At 40.7% G+C, this 18220-nt stretch overlaps 1 protein-coding gene across 2 annotated transcripts in view; it reads right to left on the reverse strand.

Moving 5' to 3' along the window:
* Window positions 1–18220, reverse strand: part of LOC131251755 (U-box domain-containing protein 35-like) — an 83103-nt gene that overhangs the window by 61279 nt on the left and 3604 nt on the right. Inside the window, exon 1 of one of the 2 annotated variants that reach the window (XM_058252690.1) lies at window positions 12899–12920. The exons of the other annotated variant lie outside the window; for it this stretch is intronic. The gene's annotated coding sequence lies outside the window, so the exon portion shown is untranslated. Of the gene's footprint in view, window positions 1–12898; window positions 12921–18220 lie in introns of those variants that run through there. 2 annotated transcript variants of the gene reach the window in all.

Below are 18220 nucleotides of genomic sequence, written 5' to 3' on the forward strand. Positions count from 1 at the left end.
CACTCATGCAGAGTTAACTTGACCAATATGCAAGAGAACCATGACAGTGACTGCAAAAATATGATAGCGTGCTTCCGAGTGTAATTTAATTTTTGCGTAACATCCACACACAAAAAATAAAGAACGAACAGATGACAAACAGAGTCATAATAAGAAATTGTCAACATCTATGGATCTCGATTGTGACTCACATTCAAGCACACATCAGCAGCCAGTGTGGCTTCCATGGCCTAAAAATAGTTCTGGTCATTTGACATCTGACCCATGGATTTAAGGTGTTGATTGTGGACTGTTGCCTATCTTGAGCATACATTTGCAAACTACTGCATAAATGGTTAGGACATTCAAACTTGTCATGCAGGCCTATTTTTCTGTAGGTGTGGCACAGCTTTCCTCTCAAAAGGAAAAGAACTGATCAGCTAGAGGTGAGGGAACCATAATTGGTCATGCAGGCCTATTTTTACTGACAGCCACCTCCGTAGGACATCCATACATCCAAACGGTAGGCCCCACCTCTAAGTGATAAGTTCTTCTTGGTGGGGCCTACCATTTGCATGTATGGATGTCCTGCAGAAGTGATATGTTGGCAGTAAAATAGGCCTGCATGACAAATTATGACACCCTCGCCTCGGTCAGTGATCAGTTCCTTCTTTTTCTTTTCTTTTTTAAGGAAGTACGCTGGACTTGAACCCATGTCTAGGTGATCAGTTCTCTTCAGCAACTAGGCAAGAGTTAGCTTTGCACAACTCATGATCAAGGATAACCAGCATGTGTCACTCTGTTGGGGCCAACATGCAGATATAGTATATCAGACATGATCTTAAACAATTGGAACCATCCATGTTGTGAGTGCTCCTTATGAGTATGGGAGTCCCATGTCTAGGTGATCAGTTCTCTTCAGCAACTAGGCAAGAGTTAGCTTCGCACAACTCATGACCAAGGATAACCAGCATGTGTCACTCTGTTGGGGCCAACATGTAGATATAGTATATCAGACATGATCTTAAACAATTGGAACCATCCATGTTGTGAGTGCTCCTTATGAGTATGGGAGTCCAACGATCAAACTGAACGGACTATACGAGGCAATTGATTGGTCGAGTTGGAAGTGATCCATTGAAAAGTTATTTTAAGTGGTCCAAATAAGATATGTATATCCATGAATACAATCATCGTTTCCATGTAAGTTCCTTATTGTAGTTATAGTACATATAGTCATATACGGTAGCGCCTAGAACATGGACGGTTTTGATCATTACACCATCTCTAAGTGTAGACCCATTGGAGTGATACATGTTGTTGATCCTCAATCGCAATGTAGGCAAGACGAAACAGGGGTGACTCTTCTACTGTACACATGGTGAAGTTGTAAGGTAATCTAGACCGTCCAAATTGCTGGGACATGGGGATAAAGCACAACCCAAAGATGACAATGGTAATCTTTTTCTTTTTTTCTTTTTTTCTTTTTGGAAGATTGCAAAGAAATTCATTAAGAAGGCAAATGCCAAGAAAATAACAAGCAAAACAGAATTGAAAACAAATAGAAATAAGAACCAAAGAAACAGAAACGTAAGAAAATGAAAAAACCTAAAAGCCTAAAAATCTGAAAAACACTATACAACTCAAGACGAAAGAAAGCGTGAAAGTGCCTAAGCAAAGATGGAGGACATGGGCAATCTGTCTAAGAGGTTTAGACTGATCCGCCACTACTTCAGATCCCAAATGATCTGCTTCAAAATAGAAGAGGAGGCTTGATCTTGAAAGCAGCAGTGGTTCCTTTCTTTCCAAATAGCCCACAGGGTGGCCATAACTACCATGTTCCACACCGTCTTTTAATTCTTCTCGAGAACAATTCCATGCGAAGCAAGCAGAAGAGAGGGAATCGAATAAGGCATGACCCAGGGAACATGAAATCTGCTGAAGATCGAGGACCACACCTACGAAGTATAAGGACAGTGGAGGAAGATGTGAGGAATGGATTCCGTGTCTCTGAAACACAGAAGACAGACATTGGGGAGCATGCAGCCTCGATGTTGAAGGTTGTCCACAGCAAGAACTCTCCCTCTCACAAGAAGCCAGGCAAAGGCCGAGATCTTGGGAGGCATCTTGAGTTGGAAATTTGATTCTTGGGTTGGAAGGAGATCCTCTGATAAGCTTGAAGAATGATTTTGTCATGAATCTGCCAGAAGCTGAAAGAGTCCAAGATAAGCAATTGGCTTCTCCTACGATAGGGCGGACGCCATTGAGCAGCTGCAGAAGCTCCAGAAATTCCTTCGCTTCTTCCTCCAAGAGGGCTCTTTTACATGGAGGACACCATGCCCCTGAGCCATCCAGACAGAAGCAATCAGAAACAGAGATTGAGAGGTTGGGGGAAATTCTGGCTAACCTCGGAAACCTAGAGGAATGGGGGGAGCCAGAGATCCATAGGTCAAGCCAGAAGCCAATCCTCATCCCATTGACTAAACTAAAAAAGAACAAAAAATGTATATATATACCTTTCAGGAAAGGTTGTTTAAGGTTGGAGATTGCTTTCCAAAGCAAAGATGCACAATAGGAAGGTTTGGTGAACCACCCTCCTTCCTCCAACCCATATTTGTCAGTTATAATCTCCCTCCACCAATTTCCAACCTCTGATCAGAAGTGCCAGAGTCATTTCCCTAAGAGGGCAGAATTTATGTCAGATATGTCTCTAACACTTGCTCCCCCCTCGATGTAGGGTTTGCAAACTTCCAACGAACTAAGCAAACAGAATTTATGGATTGCAGAACTTCCTCTCCATAGGAAGTCTCTCCAGAGTTTGTCGATCTTGGAGACTGATTTTGGGCAACAGAACGGCGAGAGGAAGTAGGGGGGAGATTTGAGAGAACCGCTTTAATCAAGGTGAGGCGACCACCCAAAGATAAGTAACGGCATTTCTAGGGGGCTACTTTCCTTTCTAATCTTTCGATAACAATGTTCCAGAGATGGGTAGCAGGCTTTCCAATATAGAGAGGAAGACCCAAATATTTAGAAGGAAGAGAGCCAGCTTTGCAATCAAACACTTCTGCAAGGGGAAAGAGAGAGGAATTAGAGATGTTTATACCAAGCAATTCATGTTTAAAGAGATTAATCTTGAGGCCAGAGATCGCCTTGAAGCAGCGAATAACCTTCCCAAGGTTGCCCATTGTCGATTCAGTGGCTTCACAAAAGAGAAGAGTATCGTCAGCGAATTGGATTTGCGATATGGATTAACTAGAAGGAGATTTTGGAACCACTTAATAGGCCAATGGACTCCCCTTCTTTTAGCATACAGCTGAGCCCATCAGCAACTAGCACAAACAAAAAGGGAGATAGAGGATCCTCCTGACTTAAACCCCTTGAAGAAGGGAAGAAACCTTTAGGGGAACCGTTAACAAGCACAAAGAAATGAGGCAGAGGAAAGGGAAGAAGAAATCCAACTTCAACATTTCAACCCAAAGCCAAACCTGCCGAGCATGTAATGAATGTAACCCCCATCTACATGGTCAAAAGCTTTCCCAATATCCAACTTACAAACAAGCCCCCCCTAACCTTCTCCAAAACGAGAATCAATACATTCGTGACGTAGTAGAGCACAGCCCAAAATTTGTCTATTTGCCAAAAATACCCCTTGGGCTTCTGAAATAATGTCGAAAGCTTTCTCAATATCCAACTTAAAGACAAACCCCCCTTGAACTTCTCTAAAACGAGACTCAATACATTCGTGAGTTAATAGAGCACAGTCCAGAATTTGTCTATTTGCCAGAAACGCCCCTTGAGCTTTCGAAATAATGTTAGAAAGAATAGGTCCGATTCTGAAAGCTAGCAATTTAGAGAGAATTTTGTAAGGAGCTCCAAGCAGACAAATAGGACGAAAGTCCTTCAGATCTGAAGCCCCTTTGATTTTAGGGATGAGAGCAATAAAGGAGGCAAGCATTGATTTAGCAATAAAGTTACGAGGGGTAGAATTCATGAAGGAAAGCAGTGAGCTCTTATTTCAAAATGTCCCAAAAAACTTGAAAGAAAGCCAATGGTTATCTAATTTTGCACTTAGAATTTGACCAATCAGAATTTTACTTTTAACCATCCATTTGAAAGCCATCAATTGGACGGTTAGGTTGATCAGTGTGATATTAGAGAGATGCACCGTCCACAACATGGATTGCCAAGTCATCGAAGTCAACTGGGACGGTACCAAGTCTGTCCAAATTGCTGGGACGTGAATAAAGCACAACCCAGAGATGATAGTGGTTATCTAAATTTGCACTTAAAATTTGACCAATCAGAATTTTACTTTTAACCATCAATTGGTTGTTTAGATTAATCAGTGTGCTTTTAGAGTTATGCACCATCCACAAGTCATTGGAGTCAAATCCACACCCCCAAACCAAAAAAAAAAAAAAAACAAGAGAGTGGCAACTCGATTCGAACCAAAATGAGTCCAAAAAATAAAAAATGGTCCATAATGTTCCCCTCAATTTGGATGGTCTGAAATCATCTTTTAGATATATGCACAATTCACAACATGGATTAGGAACTCATCGGAGTCAATTCCAACTCAGTTGGTCCACTTGACTTGAACCCAAGGAGTCAAAAAACCATGGTCCACAATGTTCCCAGCAATTTGGATGGTCTGAAATCAGGATAGCCATACATGACTACCACATGTTAAGGAGGATAACCCAAATGAGTCAAAAAACCATGGTCCACAATGTTCCCTGCAATTTGGATGGTCTGAACTCTGAAATCAGGATAACTATACATGACTGCCACATGTTAAGGAGGATATGATGCAACCCAATGGATGCAACAAGGATTTTTTTTAAATGAAAGAAATAAAGATTGTGACAAAAGTCCAACAAACACTAGCCAAATGCAAGTGATCACAATCCCCTCTCTTTTGCTGAATGGAACAAAAGGAAAAAAAACTGCAAATCTGATTTGTTTATAAGATAATATCATGATCTGTCGTTACGAATAAGATCCTCTATATAGACTTTCAGAACCAAAGACACCCTAATATAATAGGAAATTACCAAAATGCCTTTGAATCCATCATAGGAAATATGGGCCTTATGTAAATTGGACATAACTCACTCAAACCTCATCAGGACTACATGATCATCGGCTCGTTGAAAGCTAGTTCTCAATAGGCTATCATCAATCAACAGGACCAATTCCGTGTCATTCTAACATTATTTGATAGCCCATGGATCACCCATCCACACCATCACTCTGGTACATACCGCCATTGATGGACCATCCCATATTTGGAATTGTTGTAGTTGAACGGTAAACTTTCACTTCTTAACAACCTATTTGTAAGCACCTAATGGAGGGGTTACAGTTGTCCGATTGATGAGACTTTGGGTGCACATACCACCCAATGTGGTAAGTAACAAACCGATGGTCTAGATTATTGAACCATCAGCCATATTTTTTCAGAATGGAAACCCCAAGTATCTTGGGAAAAGTCGGTGGCCGAAGATCCTATAATTTCTCCAAAAAATGATGGTAAACACGTGCAATTCTTTGAGAGGTCTGCAGTCTAATAAAATATGTCCAAAACTGTTTATAGGGTATAATGGGACTATAGTATTTGATTTATGCTCATGTTTCAACAATCTAAACTGTTTACATGAAGGGCCTCACCAAGTGATGCAACCAAATGGTCACACAAGCCCATTGATCAAGATTTGAAGAAAATGCCAACATCTCTCGCGTGCACACTCCGCACATGTACAAGAAAAAGGACCACCTTTTTTTAGCCCATCACTACTTCCCATTTCGTTCAAAGCTCTAGATTAAGAAATCTACTCTTTCTTTCATGTCTTTATTTTAGGCAAGAAATAATTTTAAATATTTTCTTATCAAAGTATCTTCTTATTTTAGGCATTTCCTTAATTAGAATGCTTTGTTATTTAGGTGCTTTCCTATTGTTGCAGATTTTTAGATTCTATATCCTTTATTACAGATTGTAAGGTCGATTATAAATAGGACCTATGGCCTATGGAATAAGACAAGCTGATTAATATTCTCTTTATGAAATGCTCTTATTTTCTCTATGGTGGGTGTTGAAGGGAGGAGGAGTGGTCTCTAGTTCAAGATTAGAGGACTGTTGAGCTTGCTCAGTCTTGTATTTGTGATCTCTAGCATTTGGCTAGAGGATTGTTAGTTCTTTTCCCACAATCTCTTTCTTTTCTTATAGATTTATTTGCTTTTCCTTTCAGGTTTGCATTATTTGCTTTTCCTTTCAGGTTTGCATCACCAGGCCTGTGGATCTTATATACCAAAATAATCTCAATACACCCTTTGATCAACTTTCTCTTTTCATATGAATATGCACCATCTCCTTAACCAATGTTTTATAGGCCAATGATGAAAAGTTTAGGATCTTCCAATCTTGAAGATTTTTTGTGCAAGCATCATTCACAGTGAGGCCCATCATATAAACAGTTTGGGTCATTGAAACATGACTCAATATCCGATGGCTATAGTCCCCATGTGTACCACCTAGGCAAGTGCAGAATTTGTGATCATCGTTGAAGACATGGCATTTAAAATGGGATGTTTTCCCATTTTGAATTCTATCTGGCAACCATTTCCAAACCCAGTTGCTGATTCTAAGATTTGGCAGCTCAAAAGGTCAAAAGAAACTCTTGTCTAAGCTGGACCAATGGTACGAACTGGATTCTATCTTTGTTGTACGCACGTGTGGGCTTAGCGAACCTCTCACCTTTAAGTACAAAGACAATCCCTCGCAACATTTAAACTCAAAAGGGCAATCCATCATCCAAACTTCCTGCGCCCCTTGAACCCCCATCTAAAAAAGAAGTGTTATAAGCAGTGTTTTTAATAGTGGTAGCATGTTGCGTAGCATTCAGCCCTGTGTAGCATGTAGTGTGTAGCATAAGTAGCATAGTGTGGTGTAAGATACACGATACTTCTATTTTTTAATTTAAAAATAGGAAAAATATGATAACTAGTAAAAAAACAAATAAATAAATAAAATGCCTTAAAGATAATTCATTTTTTTAAAGTAAAAACATGTTCAAACAAGTTATTAATTAACATTTCTCAAAAGCCAATCCCCATATATAAACCAAATCAAATCATTATCCCATCAACAACTTTCTAAGCAAACCACTTTAATTAATAATGTCAAATTGAAACCACAAGTCACAAGTATTTAAAGAAATTAAAATCCCACAGGTTGAGAGTATAAGTACAAAATAAAAAAATATAATTATCATTTATAATTATTATTTTTTTAAGGGTAGTGTACACTACAACGCTACGTAGTTTCGTAGTCAAAACACTAGTTATATGGCACTACAAGTCTGGCCTAAATTACAAGCATTTTAATGCAGACTAACATTTTATGTAACCTATCTTTTGGCAATCCAACCATTCATCTGTTAGCCTACATTAGATATGCGTGGTGAACCAAAACCTATTTAATCAAACAAACCCAGCCATCTAAAGGCCATTGCGTATATTTTCTTCTAAGCCATCTATAAAATGGCCATATTGGATGGCTAGGATTTCCCAGCAAGTTCCTTCTATAATAGCAGTAGCAATAGGCCATGCTCAAGCGAGGGTTGGCCCTAGCCTAGACGTAGTCCCCTACACCCTGACCCTAGCACAAATAGGGTAAAGCCCTAAAAGCCTTGGCCCTAGCCTGTCCCTAGCGCCAGCCCTTTAAGGAAATGAGTTAAATGATTAAAGGTTTGAAATAGTTCAATCAAAGAATTTCTTTAAGGCATCCTCCATCTAGGGAAAGTTTCATCATATAACGTTGATCATGGTTAAAATATCGGGTTACTTTGGACTCGCCCTAGTCGAGGTTAAATTGGACAGACTCGCCCTAGTCGGGGCTAAATCAGCCCGACTCACCCTAGTGAGGGCTAAATTGGCCCAAGTCACCGAAGACAAGGTGACTAGAAGGGTGACTCATGGCATTAAACTAGATCAGATTGATCAAGTCCAAGTTGACCCAAACAAGCCGCATCAGACTCATCTGAGGCTTAAAACCATGGTTTGAATCATTGAACACGACGCCCTATCCAACAAGTATCTTTAAACCACATATGTAAGGGAACCACTCAAAAGTGTCTTTAAACCGCCATTTATAAATTTAAAAAAAAAAATAAAAAAATAAAAAATTATAATTTTTTTTTAAAAAAAAAAAGGTCTTCAAACCATCCATCCTTTTCATATAATAGTGGCCCACTTAATTATTAAAGCAAACCAACAAGCTGGCTTGGCTATCCATCATTCGCCCGTGCCTAGCCACCAGACCTAGATTTCAAGCCCAAGCTCGATCCTTGAGCCAAGTTCAGGGCCCTGGTCCTAGAGGATTAGGCCACCTAGCCCATTGCCACCCCTATTTTGCAACATCATCAATCCACCTAGCCTTCATTTGAATGAGTGGACCCACTTTTGTGGTCCACCTGATTATTGGTTTAGCCTAAGGATCCTCCAAAGGCTTTGTCGATGGGGTCAACCCAATGATGTATCTCATGTCAGGCGCTCATATGTGATTTGAATATTATGGAACGAATTACCACACCAAATCTCACCTAGTGTGAACACCCACCTTCTACCCGATAAACACTTTACAGGTAAACCAAGCACATAAAGTTGTTTACCTGATAACACTTTACCACTTACCCAAACATGAAATAATATAAACAGTTAGGGGTTGGCATAATGCTAGTACAATTTAAGTTGCAAACGCTTCGCACCTATAAAGTGTTTCATAGGTTAAAGTGTTTATATTATGTCATGCTTTGCTTTAAGTGGTAAAGTGTTTGAAGGTAAACAATTTTCTGTGTTTAACTAACTTGTAAAGTGGTCACCATGTAGAAAGTGGGTGTTCACACTACACATAGCTTGAAGTGGTAAAAACCACCAAACATCTTCAAAAAACATTAAAAATGGGTTTTCTTGGGGCCCTAAGACATCATCAAGGGACACACATGATGAACAGGTGGGCAGTCCTGCACCCATCACAGGAGGCATCCCATACCAATTGCTCCATGTCAAGTAGCCAACTTGATGAATCAATTGGCCTATTTTTTTTGGGGCCCTAGGGAGAGTATCAAGGGAGACGTACTCAGCATGTAATGTACTCAGCCTTACACACTCCTAAACTATAGCACAGCATGTAATGTACTCAGCCTTCATAGATGAAAGGACTCTGGATGTTTGTTTCTTAATCGACCATGAGATAGCTCCCCTTTCGAGCAAGAAGACATCCTAAAGTAGACTTTCCCTAATCGGCATCATTACCTAAGGCGAAATCTAAATATTCTTTGAGCTTAAGATTCGTGCCTTCATAACACAGCATCGGATCCTTAGTTCTTCTGAGATAGTGGAATATGTATTTAATGGCTTGCCAATGAGACTGTCCTGGATTACTCTGGTAACAGCTGACGATGCCAACTACATAACTAATATCCAGTCTTATGCAAAACATGGCATACATTAAGCTACCTACTGCACTCACATAAGTTACTGAAGACATAGCCAATTTCTCAGCTTTAGTCTGGGGACATGATTTCATGTCTAACTTGGTAGCTTTCTCCACAGGGGCTTCAACATCTTCTGAATTTTCTATCTTGAACCGCTCTAAGGGCCTGTTTGTTTCAATGTAAATATCTATAATTGCATGGTGAAAACACAATAATTAGATCCCTTCTCTGTTTGGAAAAAGTGAAATTACTCAAGCAAAACTCAACCTTATTTCGTTATCGAAACTATGTGGCCCCCACCACGATGTATGAGTTATGTCCACGCCGTCCATTCATTTTTTCATATCATTTTAGCACATGAGCCTAAAAATCAAGTAAACCCAAAGCTCAAGCAGACCACACCAAAGAAAACAATGGGTTCAATGGTGCCATCATTATTCCAACTACTTCCACTGCTTCCTATGATGTGGTCCACTTGAGCTTTGGATCTGCATCATTTTTGGGCTCATGCCTTAAAATAATTTTAAAATGTGAATGGACAGTGTGGATATAATGCATACATCTTGGTGGGGCTCACATAGTCTGCTTCGTTTTCTAAGTCAAGATCTATCAAAAGGTGTACATGTCAACATCATAAATTAATAGTTAATGACATTTACCGTTGTAGTTAATAAATGCTTAATTCAAGGAAAATACATGTAAATACACCGATGAAACATGCCCTAAGATCTTCTGTATGTAGGTGGCTTGAGACAAGCCTAAGAATCTCTTAAAGTGATCCCTAATGATTTTTACTCCGAAAATAAAGTTGGCTTCACCAAGATCTTTCATCTCAAAGTTCGAGAAAAGTCAATCTTTAATCATCATCAACAGTTGCACATTATTACCAGCTAGCAGGATATTGTCTACATATAGAGATGGTACCAAAAAAGATCTTCCAAACCGTTTCCTACATGCACAATGATCTTCTCAACTCATTGTAAACCCGAAAATGGTGATGGTTAGGTGGAACCTCATGCACCACTATCTTGAAGATTGCTTTAACCCATAGATTTCAACAATTTACAAACTATTTGTAGGTGCAGCTTGTCCACATATCCTATAGGCTATTGCATGTATATTAAGGTCACCATTTAAGAATGTGGTCTTTACATCCATCTGATATAATTCTAAGTTTAAACTTGTGACAATGGCAGTCACCCAATAAGCCAAATTTGGAGACAACAATGCATATTGATAAGAATCAGGTTCATCCTCATCAATCACAGCGCAAAGGCAGGATCCTCGGTATCGAAGTATCTTCAAGGAATCAATCATCTTTCACTACGACATAACTCAGGAGCCTACTGAGATGTACTCACACTGTCCTGACAAACTATAGGAGCATCTCCATTTTGAGAGGCAGAACTCCCACTCTCCTGACATACATTAGAAAATTCAAAAAGTTTCGCAACCTTTTGCTTCTTTCGACTGGGGTATCTGCTTTCGAGGAAGGTCGCGTCTAAGAGCTGGGCACGAACCGACTCGATCCGACTAACTCGACTCGTCCGACTCATTTGGACCCGACTCGACCTGAACCGAATGGGTGAGTCGGTTCAAACCGAGTAGGCTCCGCCCGATCCGAACTCAAATCGAGTCGAGTTCAAGTTACCCAATAACTCGACCCGACTCGACCCGAAACTCGATCCGTTAGACTCAACCCGATTCAAAACCCAACTCAACTCAAGTATGGTGGGTGTGTGTGTGTGTGTGTGTGTGTGTGTGTAACCCTAATTTCTAATCCACTCTACCCTACCCCGCTGCACACCCCAATCCGAAAAACAAAACCCATTCCCATCCGGCACCCATCGGCGCAACCCTCCGGCCTCTCTCTCTCTCTCTCTCTCTCTCTCTCTCTCATCCGCCAAGCAGCAACCAGCGGCCCATCAAGTGCGTGTCTGGTTTTTTTTAATGTTAAGAGGATGGAGAGGGAAGGAAGCGGGTTGCGGACTACATAAACTCTATGAGGTCCACCATGATTTATGTATTTTATCCCCTTCGTCCAGCCCGATGACCCGATCCGAATCGGTGCCAACTCGATCTAACTCGGTATTTCTAACCGAGTTGGACTCAGTTTGGATCAGCCCAGCCCAGCCTAGACCCGGACTCGGATCGAGTCAGGCATGCTGGACTCAGTACCGAGTCGGATCGAGTTCAGGTCAAGCATTTTTTAAAACCGGATCAAGTTGGGCTAGACCTAACTCAGTCCGACTCGACTCGATGCCCAACTCTAGTCACATCCCAAAATTCTATCTCGGTTCATCACCCATGGTCCTCATAAACTAGAACGTATCCCTTTGAGTGCATAAGGTTCCTAATGAATACACACCCAATGATTTTACTATCGAGTTTACCTCTAAAGCAAGCAGCAAAACATATCTTAAAGATCCCCAAGGGCATAAGTTAGTTATAAAAGAAATCTGCCTAGTACACATCTCATATAGGGTCTTAGGAATAGATTTAAACAGAACTCCATTAAGGATCTAGAAGATTGTTAGCAGTGCATCTCCCCATAATATGGTAGAGAGATTAGTATGTGTCATCATTGATCAAACCATGTCCAATAGTATCATGTTCCTTCTCTCTGCAACTCCATTTTGCTACAGAGTATAAACTATATTGTACTGTCGAATGATGCCAACATTTTCACAATATGATTTAAACGTTTCATATGTATATTTGCCACCTCTATCAGATCTAAGGATTTTAATTTTTTTCTTAAGCAAATTCTTTACTTCAACTTTGTATTTAAGAAAATAGTCAAAAACATCAAATTTGTGTGAAATGAGATATACATATCTATAGTGTGAGTAATCATCAATGAAAGTAATGAAGTATTGACATCCACTTCTAGCATGTATATTTAAGGGTCCACAGATATCCAAATGGCTTATCTCTAGTAGGCCCTGGACCTATCCGCTTTAAGAAATGGTTTCTTAGAAGTCTTCCTAGACACAGTGTTCACGAAATGGCATATCAGCTTTAAATAATGAACCTAACAAACCAAAACATGTTAGTCTTATCATATGGTCATTTCCAATGTGTCCTAACCTCGCGTGTCATTTTATAGATCCAGATACTATAGATTCATTCAACATAATAGATAAAGCAAGAGGTACATCATCACTTTCTACGTCTAGAATAAATAAATTTGAAATCAAACTTCCCCACGCAAAGATGAGGTTATTAAGTCTTAATGAAACTCTTGTCTTAGAAAAACAAATATTAAAACCATCAACTAACAACCTATAAACAGAAATTAAACTCCAACGCATGCTCGATACAAAAAGAATATCACGGAGGATTATCATCCACCCTACGCACATACGAAGATGGTAAATGCCAATCCTTAACACGTCTTCAGCAGCATTATTCCCCATGTATACCTTACAACTCCTTTCCTCAAGTCCACGACAATCTCATGTCAAGTGCTTTGTTGTGCCTGAATCCAAAATTCACTTGTTACATAGAATATCAACAGAAGAGATTTCAGAACAAATGCTTGCCAATAAAGTATCTTGTGATTTAGGAATTACTATCATTTTGTTAGCGCATTGACAAGCATAATGGCCGAAGTTTCCACAGACGAAGCAAATTATGTAGGACTTTCTTGGCTTCTTCTTTCCCTTCCTCTTCTTGGGATTAGGTGTCATGGACTTCTATTCTTGGTCATTCTTCTTCGCCTTCTTACGAGGTTTGGCCGCCTCCTATTGGCTTTCCACTTGTGGGTCTTAGCTACAAAGGCCTTGGCCATACCTAACTGAATTACATTCAATTCAACCTCGTGTACTGAGTGGCGACAAAAATCTCTTAACGTAATGATAGAATCAGTATAGTTCAAAATCCTTTTGATTAGGGCCCACATTTGGGAAAAGAATGGTGCAGAGCGATTTTTATTTTATTTTTTTGCTTATTTCGCACCCTACGTTCCTAAGGGCACCGATCATCTGCTTCATCTTGCAGATATGATCCTAAATGAAGCAAACGACTGGCATCATATATTCCTAGAATTCTAGTTTCATTGCCCAAACTCATGCATCTAACTTTTACGCATAGGCATTAGTAGGTGCATACCAGATCCCTTTAACAGTGTCATGCACCTCATACGTAGGTATGAGCTCCTTGTGCATTGTGCTACTTAGGACATCATGGGTGAAATGATTTTATTTATGCCACTTATTGTAGTAATTTATTACGGCCCCACGTTCTGCTAAATTTCCGCTCTCAACCATTATTGGTTCTTCTCAAACCTCGTCTAGAGTATGCAAAATGTCGTCCTCGTCCAGAAGGCATCTCACTACATAGAATCAATGTTCATGGTTGTTGCCACCGAATTGTTCACCCTAGAGTTGTTCGACGATTAAGGTCTTGGTGGTCATCTCTATATTACATAAAGCATCACTACTTATAGCTATGATCTACGGTATTGACACTAATCATCGGCATTTCTTCTTGTTATTCAAATTTTCAAGTTATAAAAGTGATCAATCCATCTTAAATGAGATCTGAAAGTGCATATGCATGAATAGGCAATGCAGATCAATCGAGTTCTCTAAATTAAGATAAAATAGAATGCTTTTATGACTATCTATTTGTACAACTAGCAACCCACCATTACGGGTGCATGCATCATTTGGTCGAGGAGACTAGCTCCCACTCAGGTTATGCATAACCTTTAGACATAGGGATCATCCTAGCACTAAGTCTTCAATTTTCTAATGAAAATTGGGCATTGATCTAAACACATCAAGCCTAATTATAATACATGTTACAACCTTATCAAAAAAAAATAATGAAAACAAGTGCCAACAAATATAATGAATCCGATCATCACCGTTGATCGTTGCCATTTGTGATGAATCCGATCATCATCAACATTAATGATCACCGCTGATGATGGATCCTCTCATCAACATTGATCATCACGGTTGATGATGGTTCCGATCACTAGCAGACTCATGATCAATAGTTATTAGAGGGATATAGAGAGGGATCCACATTACCATGCATGCATACGTGCAATAATGCATGCACACATACATTTCATAATCAAGGGACATGCGGGATTACACATTTCGGTCATCATGCTCCAAAATGTGTGACTCACCTAACATCACATTCATGGACATGATCACAATATCAAATACCATAACTGAGATTAACTAAAACTAAAATTTTATTATTTTATGTCATTTTATTTTAGTACATATATCGACCATCATCCTTGTAAGAGATCTGAACCATTAATCCAAAAACAACCGCACCATCGGTTAGATCTCACCGAAAAACCCCAAGTCACTTACCGAAACTTGGCCTAAATCGGCTTAAATGGCCAATTAAATGCCCTTAACAAGATACACTTAATCTTTAATAGAAGTGATTTGTGCATAAATGTGGGGCCCATTTAGGTTGTCCATCCTGTTGTGGATAGCTTATGATGGCCTCGAATTTTTTGGCACAAATGATGGATAGAACTTGCTATCACTAATACCATTTCTAATGGGATGTGAATGGTTAATGTGCCTAAGCTAAAAATAGGGCCTGCTTGAAAAAAAAAATTTTATGAACAATATTAAAACAGTTATTAATTCATCCATAGACTTCTTTGAGCAGGGCCCACAAACTAAGGCCATAGAGTGGCCCCACACACACAGTCTTGCAACCCTAAAAACGAGCTAGGCCCAGTTTATCCATTTAACAAACCCAAAACAAACCCAGGCCAATTTCTCACATTTACAGGCCCATAGCTCAAGCCCCAAATCTCTACATCATTTCGCAATGCGCAAGCTTTGCTGCCCCGACAAACAGGCCCAGTAATTCAGGCCTAATGTCAAGTTAGGCCCTGTCAGCCCCAACAACAAAGCCCAAAAGCAAAAGACCATTTCCCTTTTTTTTCTTCTTCTTCTTCTCAACCTCTCCTCTTAATTATTGGTCTAATGATTTTAAATATGATTAAACTAAGCAATGGGCTAATAGTCCTCCCTAGCAGACCCAAAACGTGGCAGGCCTTTCTCCCCCTTCTTGACATGTTATCTTTGGGGTTTGTTTAAAAAAAAAAACCATTTATACAACAGGGCCGCCATGGAAACCGGCCTCCATGGACTCCACCGAGCCAGAGGGAAGAAAGAGGGGGGACATCATCCGACGTTGTCGGCTACGGCTAGCGGCCATGTCTGCTACTGCGACGGCGGTTGACAGCCTTGAAATCGAGGTGGAAGCTGGGGGGGGGGGCGCACAGTGATGGCAGCCACAACTTCCGTGGACAACAACGGCGACGGTAACCATGCCTAACGCGGGCAAAGCCGCTTAAGGAAGAAAGGAAAATAGAGAGAGGCGCTTGCGATAGTTGCCACGGCCACAACTTCCATGGATAGCGGTGGCCATGATGGTCGTTGCCATGGGTGGCTAACGCATGAGGAAGAAAGGTTGAGATAGAAAAAAAAAAAAGGGGGGGGGGGGGGGGTGATGGCTACAACTGCAGCCGGTGTTCGAGTTGTCGGTATCACTACAAGTTTCGCTAGCCAAAGATAAAGATAAAATATCATTATCGCCGATAACCAGAAATGCAGGGAAAAAGGGGCCAACATGGGGGAAAAGGCAAAAATTTTCAGTGAAACTTTAAGACATGCCGAAATACACATATTTATATATTTAGGAATAAAAAATTTCCAAAAAGAATGCATACATAATAAGTTTTCATGTAATGAAAGCCTAAAAGCATGCGTTGTCGTGAGAAATCACTTTAATAGTAACTAAAATGAGTTTATATAATACAAATGTAGTTCACATAAAATAATTAAGACATGTAAAAATAAATGAACTAAAAAAAGCCCACATTTCTGGAAACCCCTTATTTATGTATGGTATATCCACGCTGTCCATCCAACTAACCACCCCATCCATCCAACCACCCAACCATCCCATCCCATCCATCCAACTATCCCATTCAACCAATTATCCCATCCAACCATTCAAACATTCATTCATCCATCCAACCAGCCATCCATCAATCCAACCATCCCATCCATCCATCCCATCAAGTCATCCAAACATTCATCCATCCATTCCATTTATCCATCAAACCATCCATCTCATCTATCCAACAATCCATCCATCCCATCAAAACATCCAAACATCCACCCATCCATCCCATTTATTCATCCAACCATCCCATCCACCTATCCATCCATCACATTAAATAATCCAAACATCTACTCATCCAATCATTGCATCAAATAATCCAAACATCCATCCATCCATCTAATCATCCCATCCATCTATCCATCTAGAGGTGGGCATCGAGTCGAGTCGGACCAGATTAGGTCCAACTCGACTCAATCCAGTTTTTGCAAATACCTGACCCGAACTCAATCCGATTCGGGACCGAGTCCAGCAAGGCTGACTCGATCCAAATCGATTCCTTGCTAACCAGACCCGAACCAAGTCCGACTCAATCAGGGAAACCGAGTCAGATCGAATTGAGTCTGTCCGATCGATTTAAACTAGGCTAAGTCAAGCCAAGCCAGAGACTTTGGTACTAGGAAGGAAACAGGAAGGAAATCAGGAGAGAAAGGAGGGAAGGAGAGGAAGTCGGCTCGGGCTGCGGTGCCGCACCACGCCAGGCCGTCCGTCGAACCCGAGTCAGCAACCCAAACTCTCCTCTCATACCGGGTAGGACCTCAAAACCAAGTTAGGCCCTTTTCGTTGGTCGTGCTTCAACCAGCAGGACGGAAAGGCTAGTATGGTTGTAGCAATTACACGCCACAGAGGTTCATCTGGCGGCGCCAGCTCGGGTAGAGTTAGGATTCGGGTAGAAGAAGGGTAAAAGTAAATAATTTTTAAAAAAACAAAGTAAAATCTAACTTTATACTACCCGATTCCGGTCCGGATCAGATCGGACCGGACCGAACTGGATCGGATCGAGTTGCTACATGAACCGAACTCGACTCGATTTGGCGTCGAATCCGAGTGGGTCTACTCGATCCGATCCGACCCTAGCTTTCGGTTCAGGATGGATCAGATCCGACCGGTTCGGTCGAGTAAGGTTGGATCCTGCCCACCTCTATATCCATCCATCCCATCCAAACACCCATCCATCCATCTATCCCATCCAATCATCCATCCATCTATCCCATCCAATCAGCCATCCATCCATACCACCTATCCATCCATCTAACCATCCATCCATCATCTCATCCATGCATCCAACCATCAATCCATCCAAACATCTCCATCCCATCCGATCATCTAAACGTCCATCCATCCATCCCATCCAATCATCCAAACATCCATCCAACCAACCATCCCATCTCATCCCATCCATGCATCCAACCATCTAACCTTCGGGAGCTAGTTAGGTGCAGCATCAGATTAAAACATACATACATCCATCCATCCATCTATCCCACCTATCCATACAAACATCCATCCCATATATCCATCCATCCATCTAACTGTCGGGGCCCCACCTTGATGGGTGTATTCCATATCCATCTGTTTTGTAAGACCCTTTTGGGGCATGAATTTAAAAATGAAGTAGATCCAATTCTCAAGAGGACCTTATCATAGGAAACAATGGTGATTGACCATTAATGGGCCGCAAAAGTTTTAGATCAAGCTGATATTTGCTTTCCTTCATCCATGTTTATGTGACCTTATCAATGGGTTGAATGGCAAATAAGCATTACGGAAAAATTAATGAGGGCCCT

Source organism: Magnolia sinica, chromosome 7 (assembly GCF_029962835.1).
Source record: "Magnolia sinica isolate HGM2019 chromosome 7, MsV1, whole genome shotgun sequence".
NCBI lineage: Eukaryota > Viridiplantae > Streptophyta > Magnoliopsida > Magnoliales > Magnoliaceae > Magnolia > Magnolia sinica.